The sequence below is a fragment of the Micropterus dolomieu genome, linkage group LG11 (genome assembly GCF_021292245.1).
Source record: "Micropterus dolomieu isolate WLL.071019.BEF.003 ecotype Adirondacks linkage group LG11, ASM2129224v1, whole genome shotgun sequence".
NCBI lineage: Eukaryota > Metazoa > Chordata > Actinopteri > Centrarchiformes > Centrarchidae > Micropterus > Micropterus dolomieu.
The window spans coordinates 12,853,344-12,875,794 of NC_060160.1; the positions used below are offsets into that span (position 1 = coordinate 12,853,344).

The following is a 22,451-nucleotide window of genomic DNA, read 5'->3' on the forward strand; positions in this document are numbered from 1 at the left end:
CAATTGTGCATTTTGCCATTTCCTCCAGTAAAGGTCAAGAACACCTTATTGTTATTCATTATTTTCTTTCCTCACATTCTCCATTTCTCTCTCTCCAGTTTACCAACATTGTCACTGTCATTGTCAGTTCCCTTCCATGTGACCTCTTCCTTTAAATATCACCCCAGCCCCCCATCTCTGCTGCTGCATTCCGTCCCCGTTTCCCTCCCTTGCTCTTCATCCTCATTCCCCTGCCTTCCTGGTGCATTTATATGTCCATCCCATTGTTCTTAAGAGAGGAGGCGATGACGGCTAATCATCAAACTCTCCAGTGATGACGGATTGGGCATTTTATCAGCCTACAAACACTATCGAATCATACACATCAATAGCTCTTAACATACAGGCCTTCAACCTTCTGCCTGGCTGCTTGACATCCTGCTCATTCACTGCTTTCCCATCCTATCACAGAGTACACACACGCACGCACGCACGCACGGCAGAGCTTGGCAGTGCTTCATCTTTGCTTTGGCATTAGCTGCCTTCTGCGGCTGAATGGAGACCTCAGTGGCTCTATGATGAGGGAGATACAGAACGGAGAGAGGGGGGGGGCATTTAATACTGCGAGGTAAGGAAAAGAAAGATACAGCGGGGGGAAAATAGACAAGGAGGAGAGAAAGAGTGAGATGAGGGGAGTGAATCCACAGAATGCAGAGCAGGTAGCTGCCAGAGTGGATTACTGCAGCAGGAATGCAGCACTGGCTGCAGGATAGAGGGAAGAAAGAGGAGATGAAGAGAGCAGGAAAGGTGGCAGGAGGTAAAATTATGAAGTTGTACATCAAAGGGGAGATAAAGGCATACTGAATCATACAGTTACTACTACTAATTGTCCTATTAATGTTAGTCAACAAAGAAATTTGACTGTTAAGGCAAGGAAAAAAATAACTGATATGCTGAGATACTTATTTCACATCAAGCATGCAAAAGGGGCTCACATGAGCTTTGATATCGGAGCATGTAACAGGACACTTGGATTTAAAAATCACCATGGATTCTGAAATGACCTGTAGTGCACAGAAAGTGAGACACTATTTGTTGTCTCACTTTTAACAACAGCAATTAGTTAGTTTGCATGAAGGGCAACGTAGCTAAAGAAAAAGTCACCAATATTTTAAAGAGTCGCACGGTATAGGAAAAGTGTGACATTTTGGGGGGGAAAAAGTTTTCTTGCAGAGAGTCAGGTGGGAAGATCAATACCACTGTATATACCACTGACTGTACACTGCATGTGAAGCTGCAGTCTGGTTAGATTAGTATGGGGACACAGCTAGCCTGGCTCTGCCCAAAGGCAAAAACATGCAACAAAAGGCTGCAGGCTGGACTCTAACTTGGGCCACCGCTAAGCAAATCTAAGCTAAGCTAGCGGTTAACATACTGTATAACATAACGGTCTCCAAGCTCAATAGTTAGCATACAGACATATCTATCTTGTCGTTTAACTCTGGGCAAGAACGTGCATAAGAGGGTTTCCAAAAATGTCAGACTATTCCTTTTAATATGACTCTTTCTTGACTGCGTTATGTTCACTCAGTGGCGTCCGTTTTTAAAAGAATAAAGCCCCTAATTTTGAGAAACTCAAATACAAGTGTGACATGCCTGTAGTAGCAGGGCACTGACGTGAGAAGCTCCTTTTCCTGTTTTACAGCTCATGCAGGATGTCAACTTGCATCCGGAATAATAAACGCATGTAAATGCAACTCAGTGAGGACACACAGATCACACCTTGGCCACACACTGACCTTAAACTGTTATGTGAGTAGACGTCTGAGTAAGACATGGTAAGACCGTGACACATATACCGTCTCTGCTACTAACCTGGCCTAAGACTACACGCACCAGCAAAGGTCCCTGAATGTTTTATGCATGTGATTGACCCTTATGTTACAAAGTACATACAGTACAGCATATATGTGTGTGCCACTCCTTCAGGCTACAGGCAAGGAAGTGCGGCGCCGGCATTTGTGCCCAACGGGAAACAGACTCACAAAGAGCAGAGGAAGGCGGAAGAGGTGGGGTGGTGGGAGAGAACAAGAAGAGAGGTGGAAAAGTGAAGGAAGCCAGAGGAAACATTTGAAATTCAGAAGATTATCAATTCTGGGAATTGATTTTCTCTGACTGGGTAACCGGATACAAGCAAACACACACACTTGCATACAAAAAGCTATCAAAAAGGTATCTCTAGCTTTTAGAAGGCCATGTTTCTCTTTCGAATTTTGTCCCCTTTTCTCAATTTACACGGCATTAAATGACACTATCAACATACATACATACATTTCTAGGAGTAGATCGACGTTTCGGGAAAATTTCTACATCTGTTCAAGATCTACACCACTCTCACTGTCTGTAGGTTGAGCACACAGCTGGAGCGAGGAGGCAGTTAGCTTAGCTTAGCATTATCATATGCTTTTCCCTCTGCTGCTGGAACCATGGGGAAACAGTTTGCCTGCCTATCTCTCCTAAAAACAACAGTTTGGGGTTAAAGGTGGAGTTATATGCCAAACAACAGCTGGTCACAGTGACTTCCTGGAGTCTTGTCATCATATCAAAGTTGCCAGACAAGTAGCGCTATGACTGGAAACGCTCTGCACAGAAGTACTAGGGAGATGGATAAACTCCCCTAAAACCACAAACTGTCATTTATACTTTAGATTTTTGTGTACACATTAAACAGACATGATATAATGTGTGAGATTTAGGCCCCATCCACACTACTGCGTTTTTGAATTAAAACGGAGACCTTTTGCTAAGTTTGCACCTCCCGTCCAGACTACAACGGCGAAAACAAAGACCTAAAACGGAGAAGTTTAGAAACGTTGCTGACCCTGTTTTGCATTTCAAAAGTCCGGAGGGCGTTTTAGTGAAGACGGAGAACTTTAGAAACGATGACGCAGCCGCTCACACTCGGCTCTCTAATTGGGTCTTAGAAGTCATGCAAAGCAGAAACACGATGCTACTGACCGGGTTTTTGACATGGTATTTTTATTAAAATATTATGTACCGTGCAAATAACACTTATCTGCCTACACTTGTACTGTGCATGTCGCCGTATTTACTTTGCAACAACTCCCAGTCTGTTTCCCGCTGCCACACTCCAGTGTTAATTCAGTAACAGTCCCAGCTCCTTATTGGTGCATGCAAAAAAAAAAAACAACTTCTTCGTCTGTATTTATTTTTTCTTTCACCAAATCTTCTGTAACCAGGAAGAGACCATCTGCTTCATGTTTTCACCGGCACGCGCATGCCCGGTGTACCTGAACGGCCAATAGATGTGCGTTTTCAGTTGTTTTAATGTAGACGGAGATCAACTCCAAAACGCAGCTAAAACGTTGGTGTGGATGGAGATCGTATTCGTTTTAATTCTCCGTTTGTAAACTAAAACGGAGTAGTGTGGATGGGGCCTTAGACATGCTAGTAGGTGTGTTTTTGAACTTTGGTAAATGTTGTGAATCCCCTTTGGTGTTAGGCTAAGCTAATCACCTCTGTACTTAACACACAGACAATTTTCTCTGAGAGAAAATTATTGACCAATCCTATATCCCAAAATATTTAACTATTCCTTTGAGTAAAGCGCATTGATTGCATATAGTACAAACCCTACTTTAGGGTACATAAAGTGTAATTTGTAAATCCTACACTGCAAAACTCTACTATTATTGGATTTAAGACATTTTGATTTGACATTTAAAAGGTATTTTATTTAAATTATATATGATGACTTTTGCAGGTGCCCCAAAATGTGTGCTGAAACAGGAAAGAACTCAAACAAATCAACATTACTCAAAACACAGAAAGGCATAACTTACATTCTAGATACATCCCTTTTATCTGTCACATTAAGCTCCTTGTCCCAGAGTCTCCATCCTGTGGTTAAAAAAAACACACAAGCAGGACACAAGGTTAGTAAAAGTGGTCTCACTGGTTATCATGATATATCAAGAGACACACACTAATGCCATCTTTCACCATTGTTATGTTTGGCAGTTGGCAAGGCCCCGAGCCTGTGGCCGGGCTGACAATGCAGTCACTGTAGGGGAGACTGTTCGCAGTCAAGCTAACGGGCTAAGAATGAGCTAACTGCTCAGATATGGGATGCATTCAGTGGCTTTGCAATAGACTCGTGCATGAGCAGACAAGCAGTGTTTGGCCACGACAACAGAAGGCTCTATTCAGTTCTCTGGGGAGGCACTGGTACACTCACAAACACACATGCACCATTATCATAATCATCATCATCCTAGAAGCTCTCATCTGCTTCAAAACATGTGCGTGGTTAAACACACACACACACACACACACACACACACACACACGCCATCTCAAACTTGGAGCATTCCACTACAGTAGCATTCCATATGTTTGGTTAAGCACAGAGAATCCAGATTTAAGACTCGAGTCTGGACTGAATTTAAAGGATGAGAGAGGGAAGTAGAGGGAGGGGAAGAAATGAGGAGGAGGAGGCCTGTAGGAGAAAGGGAACATTCCTGTTAACTGTAAGCAGCAACGGGATACTGGTTCAGAAAACATACATTAAAGAATGAACTCCCAAGCTCAGAATGGAAAGATTGGAAATCTACTGTTTCAAGACAACTGAGCAAACTCAAGCTGCTGATTAAGACCATGTAAGACGTTAAAAAGCTACAGAACAAGTGAATATGTAGGCATTTAGTTGAAAGGTTTTGTCACCTGCATATTTGGCATTTTACTGCAACAAGGAGGAAGAGGAAATGGGGAAAGAAATATGGTAAAAACTGCCCATCAGATCGACCAACAGTCCAAAAACAAAGATTTTCAATTTACCACCACAAAAGACTACAAAATCTGCAAATACTCACATTTGAGTAGCTAGAATCATTGGATTTTGGGTATTTTTTGCCTAAAAGGTGACTATAAAAGATGAAATTGATTGAAATCGATTATCAAAACTGTTTCAGATTAATTTTGTGTTGATCAACCAATTGTTTCAGCTCTAAAAGCATAAAGTGATGAAGTCTGCCTTTCATAGTCATCACTAAACTGTTCAGAAAAACTTACTGAGAAAGCAGATAGGCAAGTGATGTGCTCAAAGACACTTTGATCATGTAAGTAGCTTCTGATGGACAGACAGAATCAGTGTTTTAGTTGCTCCTGCCACTCTCAGTTCCTTTCCGTCACTCTCTCCATTTGTTCCTACACATCTTGTCTTTACAGGAAGGAGATAGTCCTGCTGCTCCGCTCTCCGCTCTGTCATGTTAAATTCATGAAGGTAGCAGCATGACACCGGCACAAGGTTTTGCTGAATCATCAACAACGCTTCTGCACTGAACCAAATGTGTGATTCCGCTGCGTGCAAAGCCAGCTCTTTTGTGTGTGCTTAGTGATAAATAAAAACTCATTTTTAATTTCAAATATGTGATATTACAAATGGGATTTGACACACTCTTAGCAATCCAGAAGACGCCAAATACCCTGGTGACCAGAGACCACATGTTTGTCTGTGTTTGTATGTGTTTTGGTGTGTGTGTGGGGAGTGGGGGTCTGTGCTATTCATTCAGACAGTTAGCCAACCCATAACCAAACAAAACTAAAAACAGCTGCCACCTTCTCATCCCTCGCTCCCACTTGCTTCCCTGTCACGCACGCAGCATGTCAGGTTGGGGAGGATTCATTGCATTACTCAGCAGAATAAACTGAAACTGTGTGTGTGTGTGTGTGTGTGTGTGTTAGGGCTGGGCGGTATATCGGTATAATGAGGTATACCGATATAATTTCAAAAGAGATAAAATTAGACAATACTGTTTATACCGATATAGTTTGATGTTTAGTTAATTAATAGGTTTCCATAAAGTCCTACCAGCGTTTGCTCGTCTCTCTCTCCCTCACCACACAGCCCCGCCCCTCCCTCTGCATCTGCATCTGCACGCAGCCGTCTAATCACAAAGTCTATAAAAACATGGAGGGAGAGACAGTGCTGGTCAACCCTGCTGAAGACCTGGCTTGTAAAAAGAAGAACTATGGTTCAGTTAGTGTTTCCCACACATACACTTTACTTCGGTGGGCCTCCCAGGTATATCTGGCGACACATTGTAGCATTTTTCAGAGAAACACAGAGTTATTACATTACAAGTCGCGACACGGTGGATATTGTACAAGCACCGAACAGGTAAAGTGACGTTACAGTGCAGATGTCATTCGCTAGCTACCACGTTAGTTTTGTTTTGAAAGGCTACATCGTTAACACGCCTCCACAACATGCACCACAGCTGCTGCTGTGAACGGAATCGCAGAAGGAAAAGTCCAGAAGACAAGTTCTGTTTTTTCCCGGCGACTTTATACAACGTAGCCTACTACTGATGGAGAAAGTTACCGGACCAGACATACAGGGAGAGACAGAGATGGAAAGAAGCGGGGTACACTGACGTTTTTACTGCAGAGGTATGTTAAGAGTGTGAAGAGAACTGGAGGAGGCACTCACTTAAATAAGGTGGAGAATGAAGTATAATTAAAAGGGTGAAATAACAAACAAGTTAATTAATTAGTTATTTCCTACACACTGTATATTTATGTGTCATGAAGAGAACCAGTGAACTTCCTAGTAGTTCAAGTCATAGCGACTGACGATAAGCATATTTCCGCTGATCTATATGTATCAAGATTTGGCAAATATATGCAAAATCACACATAAAATCATCACACCAATAGTCTGAGTAACGAACTGTTTCACTGTTACACCAAACTTCTTTTGTTCCTTTATTATTATAGGTTGCTCAGAATCATTAGTTTGGAGAACAGCGTTTGTAGAGTGATAACATTATAAGTTCACATCCTCACAAAACGATTATATTATATCTTATGGTTATAATTGTATTGTTTTGACATACAGAGTTCAAAAAGAGATATCCTGTGACATTTAACTAAAATATCATACTAAAGGAAGGCTGTTGATACGTTATCAATGTATGCTTTTGATTATTTATGGTGTTTTCAGACCAAAAGCAAAGAGAGCGTTCGGGGCGGTGAGTTTACATACAAAGTCAATGAAAAGATGGGGGCAGGGACAGCGACGCAAAGGCAACACGTGAGTTGAATATTTTCAACTCAAGCGAAGAAGTCGCATGACGCTGAGTCGCGATAGACTATCAGTGTTGAGATTGTCCGTACGTCACCGAGGCTTCAGAGCGTTGTGTGGAGAGGGCCAGGCAGAGTGGGGGATTAAAAATCATGACATGAAACAACATGAGAAAATACCAAAATTAATTTTGGCAGGCACAGGTGCTCTGCAAACCTTCAAACCACAGAAGATGTTATATTCATCATTTCCACGGAGGAGAAACTCTGTGTCTGTCCATTAGTTGGTCTGAATGGTAATGTTTCACAGCAAAATGGATGCATTCAAATGCAGCGTGGAGAAAAAAGTGTCAAAAGAAAAGGGCAGAGGAACCGTGTCGAGTGAAAACAAGAGAGGAAACGAAGGAGAATGAAAGAAGGGGGAAGAGAGAGATCACGTTCAATTTCCTCCACTGGAGAACGTTTCAAGGCCTGAAACCCCATCCTGGGTTCCACTGGCCAGGCGGGCCTCGTTTGCATGGGAGCCCATTTCCTGTGTGTGATTAGCAGAAGGGAGAGTGTGCGTGTATGTGTGTGGGCAAACTGGGGTTGCAGTTCAGAGAGGTCTGGGGTTGTTTTGTCTGCTTGGGAAGGAAAGGAATGCCCAAATCAAACACAGTGAACAGGATGCCTTGATAGAGAGAAAGCGAGAGAGAGAGACAGGACACAGAGATGCAGAAAGTAGCAGACAGAAGGAGCTAACAAAAGAAAGAAGGAGGGAAACCCCAGAGAGGAATAGAGCAAGAGAATGATTTTTCATTTGCAGCCACTGAACACTGCGAACAGCATTCCTCCTGTTCCTATTTGCATTTCAACAAGGTGCAGTAAGAATTCTCTACAAGCGGATGAGCTGTTAAATGGAAAATCATCCACATCTTTAACTAGACTGTAAACCTGCAGAACCTGTCCTAATATCTAATGACTTGCAGAGCTTCACCCTCCCTGTTCCACAAACAGCTGAGGCATTCACACACTACTGCTGCTGACGACACAGATTAATGTTTTTAATTCATACAGCCATTTATGCAACAACAGTAATATGAAAAATAGCAATGTCACAGAACACCTTTTTAGTCCACACAGCTCAACAATATAGGAATCTCCCAAGGTCAAATCCACTGTTTAGAATAAAGAAGAGTTATGCTTTGGCTACATTGAATGAGTACACCTTTTGCTTTTAAAATTTCTGGGTGACATGGGTTACATTAAAATTAACAGAAATTTCATGTTAGTTTGACTTTTTGTTTTTAAATACACACATGTTGAGGATACCAGAAATATGTGTAAGCTTTTGGGGATTTTTTTGGAACTGGGGAAGGGTGTTGCATTAAGCAAGTGAACCTCAGTCATGGTGTGTATTTTATTAGCTAATTTCAGTCCCCAATATTTCCCAGCAGTTTCAAAGTTCAGTTTCCAAACACTTCCTTGTGTTGTGTGTGTGCGAGCTAGACCCTGCCCATGTAGGAGCAAGCCAATCTTTGACTGGCAGAGCAGAATTGATAGGCTGCTATTGTTTCCTTTTAAGGTCAATTGTGTCTGAAATGCTTGGCATGGCTGGGAGTGCAGATGCAGCTGGCTGGCAAGACGGATAAAGCACTAATTTAACTGCATTTTTCTGTGCAGTCCACACACAGAGAGAGAGAGAGAGAGAGAGAGAGAGAGAGAGAGAGAGAGAGAGAGAGAGAGAGAGAGAGAGAGAGAGAGAGAGAGAGAGAGAGACATTTGAAGAGGTTTAGACAAAAAAAAACAAAAACAACATATGTATGACTAGAGGATGAAAACAAGGACGTAAAAACTACAACAAGTTTATCCAAGTGGGTGGCCAAGACTCACTCTTTGCCACGGGCATCGAGCTCTGCTGTACTCTTGTTTGTCCAGGCAGTCAAAACACACCACCACATGTGGTAGACCTGTTTGACAAGGTCCACAATAGGAGGGTATACACATATATACATACATGTCTACCCACACCTAAACTTGTCACAGCGTGACAATCCGCGCTGTGTAAATCATTCCACGTTTGATTTCGACGCCAAATTTGCTTGAGCATGATACTGTACCCACCCTGCAAGTTGCTCTGAATAAAGGCATCAGCTAAATGTCTAAAATGCAATGATTAAATATTCTGCTGAAGAGGGAAGGAAAAGGGAGGGGGTACCGGACGGCCAGACCGGCTTAGCTTTCACAAATAAACCCAGACGGTGGGAGAAAGAGAGGGAGCCGGCTGAAGGCTGGATCATAAAATATGCCTGGTATTCCACAATGTTCCACAGTGCACAAATGAGCCACTCAGGGACTTGGGGAGTGTTACGGGATTCCTGTGAGGTTCCTGTGTCTGAATGTGTTCACATGCACGCACGTATATACCCACACAAACACACAACTGTGCGTGAGCCAGACATTCAGCACTATACCTATTAAAAGTGTTTTACTTGATGTTGAATCCATACTGATCACTAAAACAATCCAACAGAAAAGAAAGCATAGAATAAATAGGTAAAGAAATCGTTTTGGTCAAATGGTGCCTTTTGTTATACATTTATCTAAATGTTAGCTGCAAGAAGTGCAGGGCACATAAAGGGACCACCAGAGGGGAGTCGATGACTTGCTCATGGTCAGAGTCGCTGTGTTTCTCTCTGCTGCACTGTAAACAAATGGAAGAGCAGTGTATGTCTAATCACGGTGAGTGATCCAATGTGTTTAAGTTAATTCAGTGACATTCCAGTAACTCAGACTATTTCAAACTACTGAAACGATCAATATTTAGATGTTTACAGGTTCTCCCATGTGAGAATTATCAGCTTTTCCTGGATTTACATTGTAATAATATGAATGCTTTAGGGCTTCGGCCTGTTGGTTGGACAAAGGAAGAAATTTTAAAATGTCACCACCTGGGACTTTTAACAACTGGGTAAACATTTTCAACAACTAATGAATGAGTTGAGAAAATAATTGGCACATTAATTGATAATGAAAATAATAGTCTGTCGTAGCTCCAGAGCCCAAGGTGATGAAGAAATCACCTTGGGCTCTGGGAAATGGAGGGTATTTCTTCACTATTTTCAGACATTTATTCAACTAAACAATTCGTTGAAAAGACAGTCAACAAATTAATCAGTTTAACTACTCATTAGTGGAGCATCCTAGAAGTCTTTGTTGCATGTCATACTCCCCTCTCCCTACCTTTGTTTCCTGTCAGTCTCAATAGTTGTTTAACAAAAGTGAAAAAAATAAATAAATTGTTGGTGCAGCTCTCCTCCGAACCCAAACTACTTCTTCAACTGCTACTACAAAAACCTTGGACATGAAAGGGTTTCAAGCATGTCTGTTGAAGTAAAAGCTACATTTTAGCCAGTCTATTTTTATGGCCTCGCTGTGGCTCGCATTGTGCTGCTTCACTTCCCCTGGTTGGGACAGTTAGCACGAAAAGGAGCTCCAAAAGCAATGTTGGCATGGAGGGGAAAACCAGCCCTCAGTCGCCCTTCACAAAAGACAGCGGTACAGAGATCTCCTCCAAAATAAAACCAAAAGCAGTGAAGAGGGGGGAAATAGGGGGAAAGAGGAGGAGAAATAGAGGCTGAAAATAGCCTAGCAGTCGGGGTCTGTATGCATCAGCACCACAATGATGAAAGTCTGAAAACCAGACTTGCTAATACATGGATGGATGGATGGATGAACTGAGGGAGGGGAGACTGTGGGAAAGAAGAAAAACATCTTACCAGTTTAGTTTTAAATGAGGGTAGGTGAAAACGAAGGATAAACAAAAATAAGGGGACTTAAGAAAGTCAGATAAAAGGTCATAGGCATGAAAAACAAAAGTTGTGACAAGTTGTTGAAAGCTGATTAGATTTACCAACCCATTGTAGCACTGTCTACAAACTAAATAAGTAAAAGGGACAGAAAAATAAAGTTAAGCAGACACAGAGCACAGAAGACAAAACAGCCGAGAGAAACAGCAGAAGGGGGAAGTGAGCAATTGCCAGGTCGCCATGGCGTCTGAGCATTCCTCTCTGAGAACATGTATATTTTCTGATCACAAGAAAAATAATCTGCAGGAGGAATTTTATTTTGAGAGCCGCCCTGTAGATCCAAGGATTAGAAGAGGTCAGGCAGGAGTGTGTATATCCCTCACACAGTCAAGGTGCATCACCAGACAGATCATTTGCAAAGGAAGAGCACAGAAGGATCCAAATCCGGGCTGCTCAAGTCACGTACGATCAACTGAATAAACACCCACACCCACAGCTACACTGTATACCAATAAAGTTCATTTATGAATGCCACTTAACACAGGTATGACTAATCCAAAGTCATTTTTTCTTTTCCTCAACTTCTCAGTCTGTTCCCTTGTTTTGTTTAGTCAATTTCCTCTGTTGAAGTGAACGAAAAAGAGCCACCTCAGGGGGGGTCATGGATGTTGAGTGGACCTAAAGTTGTATGGTTCATGTGTATGGTTCATGTGGTGACATAAACAAACAAAGTGCTCTGATGCTAGCAAAGCTATTTTGCTAACCTGAATCTTGTTTATTTCAATCGCCTATATTGTTATCCACTTTTGCTGGGGTGGGGGGGCATTAACATTTTTTGGCTTCTAAAGGGGGAGAACCACTGGCATATAAATCAACTCTACTTGATGAGCAACACCCTTCCGGAAGATTTTCCTGCATCTGGTGTTTTGCTGATGGTGGTGGAGAATTCGGTTTAGAACTCATCATCCAAAATCTCCCATAGGATTTCAATTGGTTTGAGCTCTAGTGACCCACATCATTTTAATTTTAAGCATGGGTGTTTGTCCTCCACTTATTTATTCTGTTTTTTCATTTTATTTGTCACGTTTCAGGTGGTTGCCTAATCCACATTTTGCTGCCAAGATCAAAACATAAGAGACATCAGACACATCAAACCACAAGACAGACAGCAGGCACATTTGATGTCGTCTCTCTGGGCCTCACCCAGAAACAGCAGCACAAGAGTCAGGACAGTAAGCACGTAAGCAAGTAGACGTATTTGATATTCTAATTGTTTGCTCTTTTATCAGTTTAGTTTAGTGTCATTTTGATTTGAGACAAAGTGATCACTATTTTCAATATAAAAAAAATGACTAAGCCATGGATGTATAGAACAAAAAGCAAATGTTTTACAGAGAGAATTAAGCGCAGACGTTTTGGCCGTTTAGGAATAGATCTGTACACTTTACTCCAACCGGGCCTTCGACACAGACCCGAGAACTCACAATGAACCAGACCTCTGCTGAGCATTGGACTGGTACCGCCACAGTGAACTCCTGCCAACAACTGTCACGTCAGTCAGTAGCCATCCGACTGCAAATAACAGGCTAAAGCATCATAAATTCTAGGGGAGAGACATAGTCACTATAATGCCACGGAAGAGAAGTTGAAAGTAAACACTCATTAAATTGTAGTGATGGTACCCAACACACACAAACCCTGCTGCTGGGTGAAGAACTTTGGTTCAACATTTAGCCTTTTATGGACATTATTCAGGGTTACAGATTGGGGGGGGGGGGGGGGGGGGGGGGGGGGGGGTTAGACATCTTTGTCAGTGTGTAGGTGGCATAAGGTGGTATTTTTGGTATCTTTTTACGACCTGGGTTAGAAGCTTTTTAGCCACCAAAGGCAGGTATGTGTAGTCTACGCCATCTTCTACCACCAGCATCACGAGACTGATAGGAAGTAGAGCGTGATGTTCAACTTACTTCTCCTCCCTTGATCATCGTCTGTCTGGCTGCTCAGCCAGATCTCTAGGAAGAAGAATGCATCTTGAACCAGACTGGAATGGCTCCTGAAATATGCCAAATATGCCCCTGACCCCCCTCCTTTCCTGAAGACGTAGGTCTGCTTACTAGTCCACCCTCCTTTCCTTCTACCCACAGCATTCCTGCGCAGTATGCAGCACCGAACGCTCGCACACTTACAATCACAGATGACCCACTCACATAGAAAATGTTAAGAACATTAATAATAACACAAGTTTCCACCTAGCTGACCCAGACATGCCTTTTAAGGGTAAGCAGTTTAGATTTCTCTGTTCATTAACTTCCAAAAATACTCCTGGACCAGGCGGGAGAAGGGGGAGTGACAGGAAAAGGAGGTGGTGGGGGACTCGTCTTTTGCAAGGCAAAAAGCGAGGGAGCAAGGCAAGATAACAATCAGAAGGAGAAAGGGGAAATGTTGGCCTGTTGAGGTGTAGAACACCTAAAAAATAAAAGTGTGGCTGAGGAATTTACAAGAAATGTCTTAACTTTAGCTCTTCTCTGTTAAAATGTCTCAGTCCCTTAATCCCCCTCCCTCCCTGCCTTGCTATGCTTCCTACATGCTTTTGAAGTCTGTTTCCTTTGCACCGCTTTCCTCTTTTCTTTTCAGGATCGACGAGGTAGCCATTTTTGAGAAGCCTGTACAGTGTAGGAACAAAACAGGCGTGCAGGGAACCTTCTGTGAAACAACTTATTGGAGGCTGAAATGTCTAACAGAAATCTAAATCCCACACAGGAACCAGTTGAAAAAAAAAATAGAAATCCCAAAACCTAGAGGAAACTTGTGTTTCAGGTCAACTGAACAGCATGTAAAACACAAACACAGTAGCAGAGTGACCCACATTATTAGTCAATGTGGTCCAAACTCCAGCCATGCAGGGTAGCTGGCCTGGCCAGACAGCTGATTGAACATTACAGGACTTAACACCTGCAGCTATCAGGGTATATTTAACAGCCACAAACACTTTCTGGCAGGAGTGTTTTGCTAAATAAACTGGTCCTCAGCAGGGAGGGAAAGGGGTGTGAGACAGAAGAAGTCAAAATTTGTGTGTATGAACCTGAAAATCATAAAAATTGATAAAAAATTGAATTGTGATAACAGGTTATCAACCATGTTAACGCATGGGACAAGCTGCAATGAGATTGCATCTACAATAATGGCATTGTTTGCAAAAGCAAGACAGAGACGGACACGAGACTTCAAAAGGATGACTCGTGAGAAATCTTTAAAATCTGAAGACTAAACTAACTGATTCACAGCTACCTTTAGCCTTTACTCATCAGACCTAATGAAATGGAAGCAGTGGCAAAGCTGTAATGACATCAGAAATACGGGAATCATCAATCAAAAGTACCCCAGATAATAAATTCTGTTGATTTACAGACTCAACGCTACGGACTCAATGCTGCATCTCTCTCAACTCCCATGTGATAAGGAAATTGTGGATGGTTGGGAAGCCAAAATGAATACCAGATGATGAGCTTTAGAACATCACATGGTCAACAGCAGGGCAGTTGCCTGGTTTTAGGGGGCTACAGGGGAGTGATGGGTGTTCATAAATTAAAATTCCTAAAATATGGCCCTAGGAGGCAATTTGGAAGTCTGGTACAGGTCTGCAACGGGTAATTCCTGAAAAACAGTAATAGAGTGGTGTGGCGGAAAGCCAAGAGCAGTAACCCCACCCGGATTTGAACCCGGGTCTACGGGGTACCAAACATGCAACTTGACCACAACGCCAAAAAGCCAGGCTCGTTGGTATGGCAGTCACAGCGCATACTCAACCGTAGTGACGGTCCGTCACAAGGAGCATTAAAGACACTTCTTTCAGCACACTTGTGTCCAGTACACTTATAATTTGTCCAAAAAGAAAGATGCTTGAGAACAGTCACATGTTTTAGTCAAGTGTAAGCAAAGGTTTTATAGTTTTTAGCTTCTCAGGCAACATGCCAGAATTTAAATTTAGCAACTGAAAGGTCGTATACGATGTCATGCTATCCTCTTGGCTTGGTAGACATCCAGCTACATATACTCTCATAGGAAAATGATTTACAAACGTAATTAGGAATGTACAATTACAGATCTCCACTGTGCTGTGAGGATTTCTTCATAATGACTTAAAGGAAAGGCAATGTCCGTCTACCAAAACTGTTAGGCTGCCAGCTTGTCACACATAAAAGAATACAAGGAAATGGAAATGTGTAATCCAGAGTACCAAGCAGCAATGGGGGAGCAGAGGTCGGAGTACAGTTTCAGTAAATGTTTCAAAGACACGTTTTTCCTCAAACTTAATGAGTCATTATTGTCAGCCTCTCTGTGGCAGAGCTTTGATATTTATTTCATGTTTGTGGCAAGTGTACAAAGTTTCATCAATTAAACAACAGCTTAATTTGCCACAAAAAGTCCTATTTCATAACCACCTGGTCATGTAACAGGTTTGATAACTATCCAGTGACTCAATACAATCTTTTACAGGTCAATAAATACCAGAGACGTCACTTTGGCAGACTGGTTAAATTGGAGTCTTAACTAACCAAATTTCACAATGTTGCTGAACATTAGGACACAAACTACAAAATACACGATGATAAGATGAGGGTAAAACATTGTTTTTATTGTTTGGGATCAATTTTGAAGCCCTATAATGGAAAGAAAAATGAGTTGTCAGGAGTGATCCATGATTCACTTATCCATGTCATGTAGGATTGGCCAATATGGCAGTTTATGCCTTTATACTACATAAATTGTGTTGACCATCAGAGGCTTTGCCATATTTGTCGTCAGGCCTTTAACTCACTGGATTCATCAAAAAACAGACAATACTGTCTAGTTAGGCTATCCATCAACATAGAACAGAGAAGATACACCTTTTTACAGAGAAATTTTCTCTGTAAAAAGGTGTATCTTATTAAACACAAAGGCATTATACTGCAGTTCACTTGTATCAAAATCTGGCATACTGCATAATACAATAATTTAACAACCTGATAAGAAATACAAACAGATCACATGATTATCTTCCTACTGATATCTTTTTCCACCTGTTTTGATAGAGAAAACATACTTAAGAGTCAGTGCTCTCATGGATATCAGCTGCAGTACTGGACACAACAACATCATGTGCACCTGCAGCCTTCCTTGCAGAAGATCTCTGTGATTAAAATGTTGTTTCCCAATCACCTGCAGCACAGCAGAGTGGTGAGGCCTCAGTCTGTGGCCACGGCATCGCAGGACAGAAAGCCCTCCAGAGCAGTTGGTAATGATGAGGCCATTTGGCACGCTTTTGAGGACTAACAAGCGGGATTTATTCACACTCGCACATACGCAGAAGAAGTTGTATAAGCAGAATTCATTCGTGCTTTGACATGGAATTCTTGAAGAGTGAGAGCATGTATCTGTTGCTCTGTGTGTCAGTGTATGTGTTAATGAGAGCCTCAGCGAGGCGTGTAAACACTTGGAGCTGAGATGTACTTCTGGCTACTACTCGCTGAGTGATTGACACTCTCAGCCTTTAGTATCTGATGACAAATCGACATGGCTGGGAACAGCACTGAGGAAAAGTGCTTTGGCACACAGACATACATACACACAGAGAGAACCCTCAAAACACACACAAAGCTCAAGTAGTTTGAACTCCAGCTGAAATCACAAAGCCCTGCCCTGTCACTGGCCTACCACTGATAAAAAAGCTGGCAAGGAGGGCAGGCAGGAAGAGGTACTGGAAGAGAGGGAAAAAGAGCGAGAGAAAAGGAGGAAGAAGGGAGAAGGCATAGACGAGAGAGACAAAAGTAGAGGGAGATGATGAGAAAAGAAAAGGTTTAGGGTAAGAACAGGTCTGAACGTCTGGCTCTAATGACTGTACACATTACACATATACACAATAGTTTGAGTGAGAGTGAGAGAAAGCGAGCGGCAGAACGTGAAGCTGAAAGTTAGCGGAGAAATATATTAACAGTAAGTTTCAGTCTGGTAGTAACAGACTGTATATAAAATGGGTAGTAAACGTGCAGAGTAGGTCACTGTGTGTCCGTTAATAAAAGTCTGTAGTTTCCCCAACGGCTGGAAAAGTGGAGGCTGTTTGCGCAAGCTAACATCTCCCCTGTCCTCCACACCAGGCTCCGGACTTTAGGAGACAGCCTTCAGCGTCACAGCCCCCACCCTCTGGAACTCACCCCACAGAGATCCGAAATGCTCTCTGTCTGCACACTTCAAGAAATCTACTAAAAACCCAGCTCTTTACCAAGGCATTCACTCCTGAATGACTTTTTGTTGTTCTGTCTCTGTAACTATGTGTAAAGCATCATTGGGTCCTGTGAAAGGCGCTAAAAATATTTATTTATTTATGTAACGTTACCTAAATTAGTAACGAAGTAGTATTAATTATCGGCTATATGTCAGTACTAACTAACCTACTAGTCAAGGGTTGAGAACATCTGGTACAAGCTTAGACTAAACTGGTGTACAGCTCTGTCCTGTATACATATTGTACATCCTGATAATTATAGGCCTATTTAAATTTTCAGAGGAGTCTGACAACTGGTTGTTAATGAAATGAGGGAACATGGAGCTGAGATTAATTAAGTAAATTAAGGATGCAAACTAGTCCTTTTAAGCCAATTAGGAGATGTTTCTTTTGGATTTTAATGCGCAAATTAAATGCTTAGTAATTATCCAGGGATCCTGTATAGAAAAAACATGCATCAAGATGCATCGATAATCGTTTTATAATCGAATCGAATCGTGAGGTCCCCAGAGATTCCAACCCCTAACGGTTACTGGTTAATCATGTTGATTTATTTTTGCTAATTTCAGCATCACTAACCAGAGATCAGCAACATAAAAAAGCCTAAATACGCGGACATAGTGGACACAGTACACAAGCAGTTGACATGTACGCTTCTACCTCTGGGGCTGCAGATTACTTTCTCCATTAATCGAATCATTTCGTCAGAATGTCCGTAAATAGTAAAATATGCCCGTCACGTTTACAGACACAAAAGACGAAGTAAAAACATAAGAGAAGCATCTTGTGTTAATCGTCTCAGCTCTTCCTAACTCCAAAAAACACACTGCAAAGACAGATAGTACACAGACTCATTTAAGCATCTTTATGGCATTAAGCCATCTTCCTGCAAGTTTGCTAATAGACAGGCAGCAACTGCAGCTGGCCTGCGTATTGTCAACAGCAGCCTCTGTCCCGGATACTGAGCCCATTATTGCATTATCACAAAACACACACACACTTACACACACTGACAAGTACACTCACAGGCTGTGTGTGGGCTTTAATACAAGTCATGATACGTGATTCATCTGTACTATTTCAAGGAGGCCCCCGAGTCTACCACTAATAATAACCAACGCCAACATCATCCGGTCCAAATTCTATCCCAGCTATCCATTACAGCTTATTAGGACATGTAGGTTACGCTGCAAAGGACACTCGTCTGCTCATGTGGGTGTTAAAACTCACCTATTAGCTGAGTGAGATAAAATGAATCTGAAACTATTTTAACACTGATCGCTTACTTTGTCATTTGTCATAGTAAATTGAAAATATTTGGGTTTTGAGCGGTTGGTCATGCAAAACAAGCTATATGTATAAATCACCTTCAGCTCTGGGAAATTACAATGGTCTTTTTCACTGATTGATGATTAAGATAATAGTTGACAATTTCTAAATACGAGTTTTCCACCCAACTATGCAATAACAATATCCATTTTATTTTCATGCACTTGCAACACAAGACGCCAATGTCCATGTACTGTAATTCCACACTGATGTGATGGACACTAACAGCAGGGGCTCTGTGCATAAACCTTTATGTGCGCAGTGGCAGTAATACTACCATCGACAGGGTGGGTTTGACATTCCCAGCGGTTGGATTCTCCCAGGCAGAAACCTCAATATTTTAATTTAATCCCAAGAGCACTCATTTAGCCACTCCGTAATCCCCAGGTCCAGTGCTTAGTCTGATAATTACCCTTACTGGACACCCATAATGATTAGTTTTTGGTTTCACCCAAAGCAGTGAAGGCAGTTTCATAGGGCGGTCGCGGCGTTATGCGGAGTGGAAAACCAATCATGCGCGGTATAGCCCAGGTTGTAAAAGAAGAGCGAGGGGTATGATTATTACTTTGCTGGCAACTCCTGGAGAGGACATGGTGTAAACTGTCTTTGTGTAACTTTCACTTGTCGGCATCAAGATCACTCAAAGGATTACAAAGCAAATGGTGGTTGGGGTGGCACTCCTACTGTGTCAACATTAACAGTTATCATTGCACCGAGCAATCATGCTCAGTTACCGGGGTGAAAGTCAATGGGGACATAGGCTGGGAACGCTCCCTGCTGAGGCGCAATGCAACCAAACCTAACATCGGAGCATAATTTCCAGTGGATCAAGCAGTAATCAGAGGCATTTTAGACATCTCACTCTTCACTTTGCTGGTACTGTCATTTAATTTTCCCTTTGCATTTCTCTCAACATTTCCAAACTGACAGCATGAACTGCAGACATTCCCACCATGACAAGCTGCCATGTGCCATGAGTCCAGGAGAAAAATGGGTTCATGGCAGCACAAGCTGGTAGCTCAGCTGGTATAATCTACAGCTGGGAGGGGAGCCTTACTGGAAAGTCATCAGTGATTTTTTTTTGTCTCCTTCATGTCTGAAACAGGTCAAGGCAGGTTCCCTCCATCTACTTCCCTCTCTGTGCAGCTCTTTACGAGCCCCACCTGGCAGATTAGTATTCCACCACTACAACTACCTTTTCTGCTGTTGACACACACACACACAAACACACACCCCTCTATTACTGTTGGAGGGAGGCAGCACAGGGCACATACTGTTCAAACTATGAGCTCTGCCACCTTAGTTTCATACATGTATGTGTGGGCCTATGGAGCGCAAAACATTCCACCTCATGTGAAGTAACAGAACAAAGATGTCTTGCTCTTTGTTGATTCAACAAATCATTTGGCTGAAACTTCAGATTATTTTTGTTGTGTCAACTTCAATTAATATTAGTCTATAAAATGGCAGAAAAGTGTAAAAAAAAAAAATATGCCCATCACAGTTAAACAAAACTGAACAAGACATCTTCAACTGCTCAATTGCACAATTTTTTGTCCAAAAAAACCTAAACATTCATATTACAGTCACATAAACAGAGAACAAAACAAATACATTTGAGAATCTGCAACCACAGAATATTAAACTATCAGTTGATTATTTAAAGTGTTGAGATTCATTTTCTGTCTACCCATTACTAATTTCGAGTAGCCTCCTAGCTCTTAGACTAACTTACAGCACTAGATCCAAGGCTAATTCATTTCTTTCTTGCAGTTACACTGAAGTTGTCCACCATACAAAAAGGAACATGTGCACAACTCATTTATCATTAGAGGTTCAGAATGTCAAAATAGCTTAATCAAACGTGAACTCATTCAACATACTAAAGCTCTAAATACAGATGATGTTCAACATTCCTTTACAATGTAAAATCGCTATAATATCCTTTCATTGTTTGTACGTGCCCTCCACTAGTCTATTCCTGAGTGAGTGTAATGTCCTTGTGACTTTTGTGCTCAGTTGTGATTTTATAGTGTGATTAGGCTAACCCTGAAATATATTTAGGTCAATCAATATCCTGTCCTGCTATGCCACCTTTCATGAACAACTGCAGTGTCTATACATCTGCCATATCATCCAGAATCTCCTTTCTGTAAACATACTCTATAAGGTGTAGGTAATACATTGAAATATATTTGTGCACATGAGTAAACACAGTTTTAATGCTTCCATTGGAAAAGAGGGCCAAAACAGTGCCTTTGGCAGTCTGGTACAAATTCTTCATGTGGCTGAGCCTGAATGTCAACAAAAGAAACATTTTTACTTCATTCATAAAAACATTCCGAACGACTTCAGAAAAAGGGGGAATTACAGTTTGATTAGCCAAGTTACATTTTGAGACAGCGCACAAGATAATATCCTTGCCAGTGTCCAAAACATAGTCCACATGAACGCCAGGAGCAATGTAACCAGCCTACAAGTAACAAACACTTACATATGTTTTAATGTTTTCATGAAACCCTTGTTGTGAACTATAGCTTGTTATGCAGTAGCCTATATGGAAACCACCGACGTTATTAAGTGCGTAGACACAAGCGAATCGCAAACACGTAGCCTTCATGCCACCAAAACGGTGAAACATTGTAAAAACTGCGACGTGTTAACACAGTGAGGTGTAGGCTACGGTCTATGCGCGGCTACAGTTTAACCACCTGAGCTTTTCGCCGCAGTCCTGATGCTTCATTTTGGCTACAACAAGAGCACAGGAGGAGAAGAACCAGGAGGAGGAGGGTTGAAAAACTTGCCGCAGTTCAGACTTCTGCAGTCCCGACTGACTGAGTCCAAGTCAGGAAGCCGCTGTCTGAACCCCTTTCCATGTACCCGTGTTCCCTATCCAAACCAAAACACACACAATAAAGACTCCAACTTTACCTTAGCTGGTCCACCGCCAGGTCAGAAAAACGCGACGGTAAATCCACAACTTCACACGGTTTGAGTTCATGCAGACGGTTAGACTCGCTGCTGCCGACACGACGAGGACAAGTTCATCCACATATTTTCACATACAACCAGAGTTGGTGGCGACAGGAGGGGGGGGGGGGCCGCGTTTCTGGTTTCTCCCTTCCCCTAAATCACTTTCGTCCGTCCTTTCCTCTCGGATATTCCCCTCCCTGGCCCGTCTGAGATCAAACCATCACATTCCACCGCGTCCTTAACAATGAAAAAAGGTGGGTTTTTCCTTTTCTGCTGCCGGAGGACCCACCCCTCGGGATGACTCTGCCCGGTCTGACCGCAAAGAGAACGCCCTTCCCGGCTGCGAGGTCCCGCCTCTCTCCCCCACATAACATACGCAAGACTGGCCGGTGGGGAGAAATGAATTCTCGCTGAGATTGTGTGGATACTGAGTAAACGCATCCCCCCCCCCCACCCCCCCATTCTGCGCACACACACACACTATAGCCTATATTTTTGAACTGTTTGAATTAATATTATAGCACAATTTTTGTAATACCATTGGGACTACAAAATGCCATTAACAACTTACCTTACGCTTCCCACATTGTGTAGCCTATCACAGTTTAAATCCCTATTGCAATATTAAAAAGTACCAAAAGTAGGCCTATCATAAAGTCCCCATAAACTCAACAAGTAACACCTGTAGCAATGTTACCACAGTCTTAAAGTAAGCAAAAGGAGTAAAAAATATAGATAATATCACTATAAATTTATTTTCCAGTAGTGCAGACATATTATAAATCTCCACTGTATTGGTATAACTCTTTTTTTAGTTTGTGTACACTGTAATGCTCATAAAACACCCAGGAACTGCAAACTCACTGCCACAAAAATGCTGATTATTCTGCATATAAATGTGCAAATTCCACAATTACTGTTGTACAACTTTTATGGTGTCAGGTTTGTGTGGATTTCAAGGCAAGGTTTTTTTGTTTTATTGAGAAGCAGCCTAAAATGTATGCAGCTGAGAC

At 42.0% G+C, this 22,451-nt stretch overlaps 1 protein-coding gene across 3 annotated transcripts in view; it reads right to left on the reverse strand.

The window, feature by feature from the left end:
• Nucleotides 1-21,680, reverse strand: part of luzp1 (leucine zipper protein 1) — a 48,650-nt gene extending 26,970 nt beyond the window's left edge. For 2 of the 3 annotated variants that reach the window (XM_046063043.1, XM_046063046.1), the window contains exons 1-2: nt 21,397-21,680; nt 3,843-3,900 (exon numbers count right to left, since the gene is read on the reverse strand). The gene's annotated coding sequence lies outside the window, so the exon portion shown is untranslated. The remainder of the gene's footprint in view (nt 1-3,842; nt 3,901-21,396) is intronic. The other variant, XM_046063045.1, reaches the window with a different exon arrangement.
• Nucleotides 21,681-22,451: the final 771 nt, after the last annotated feature.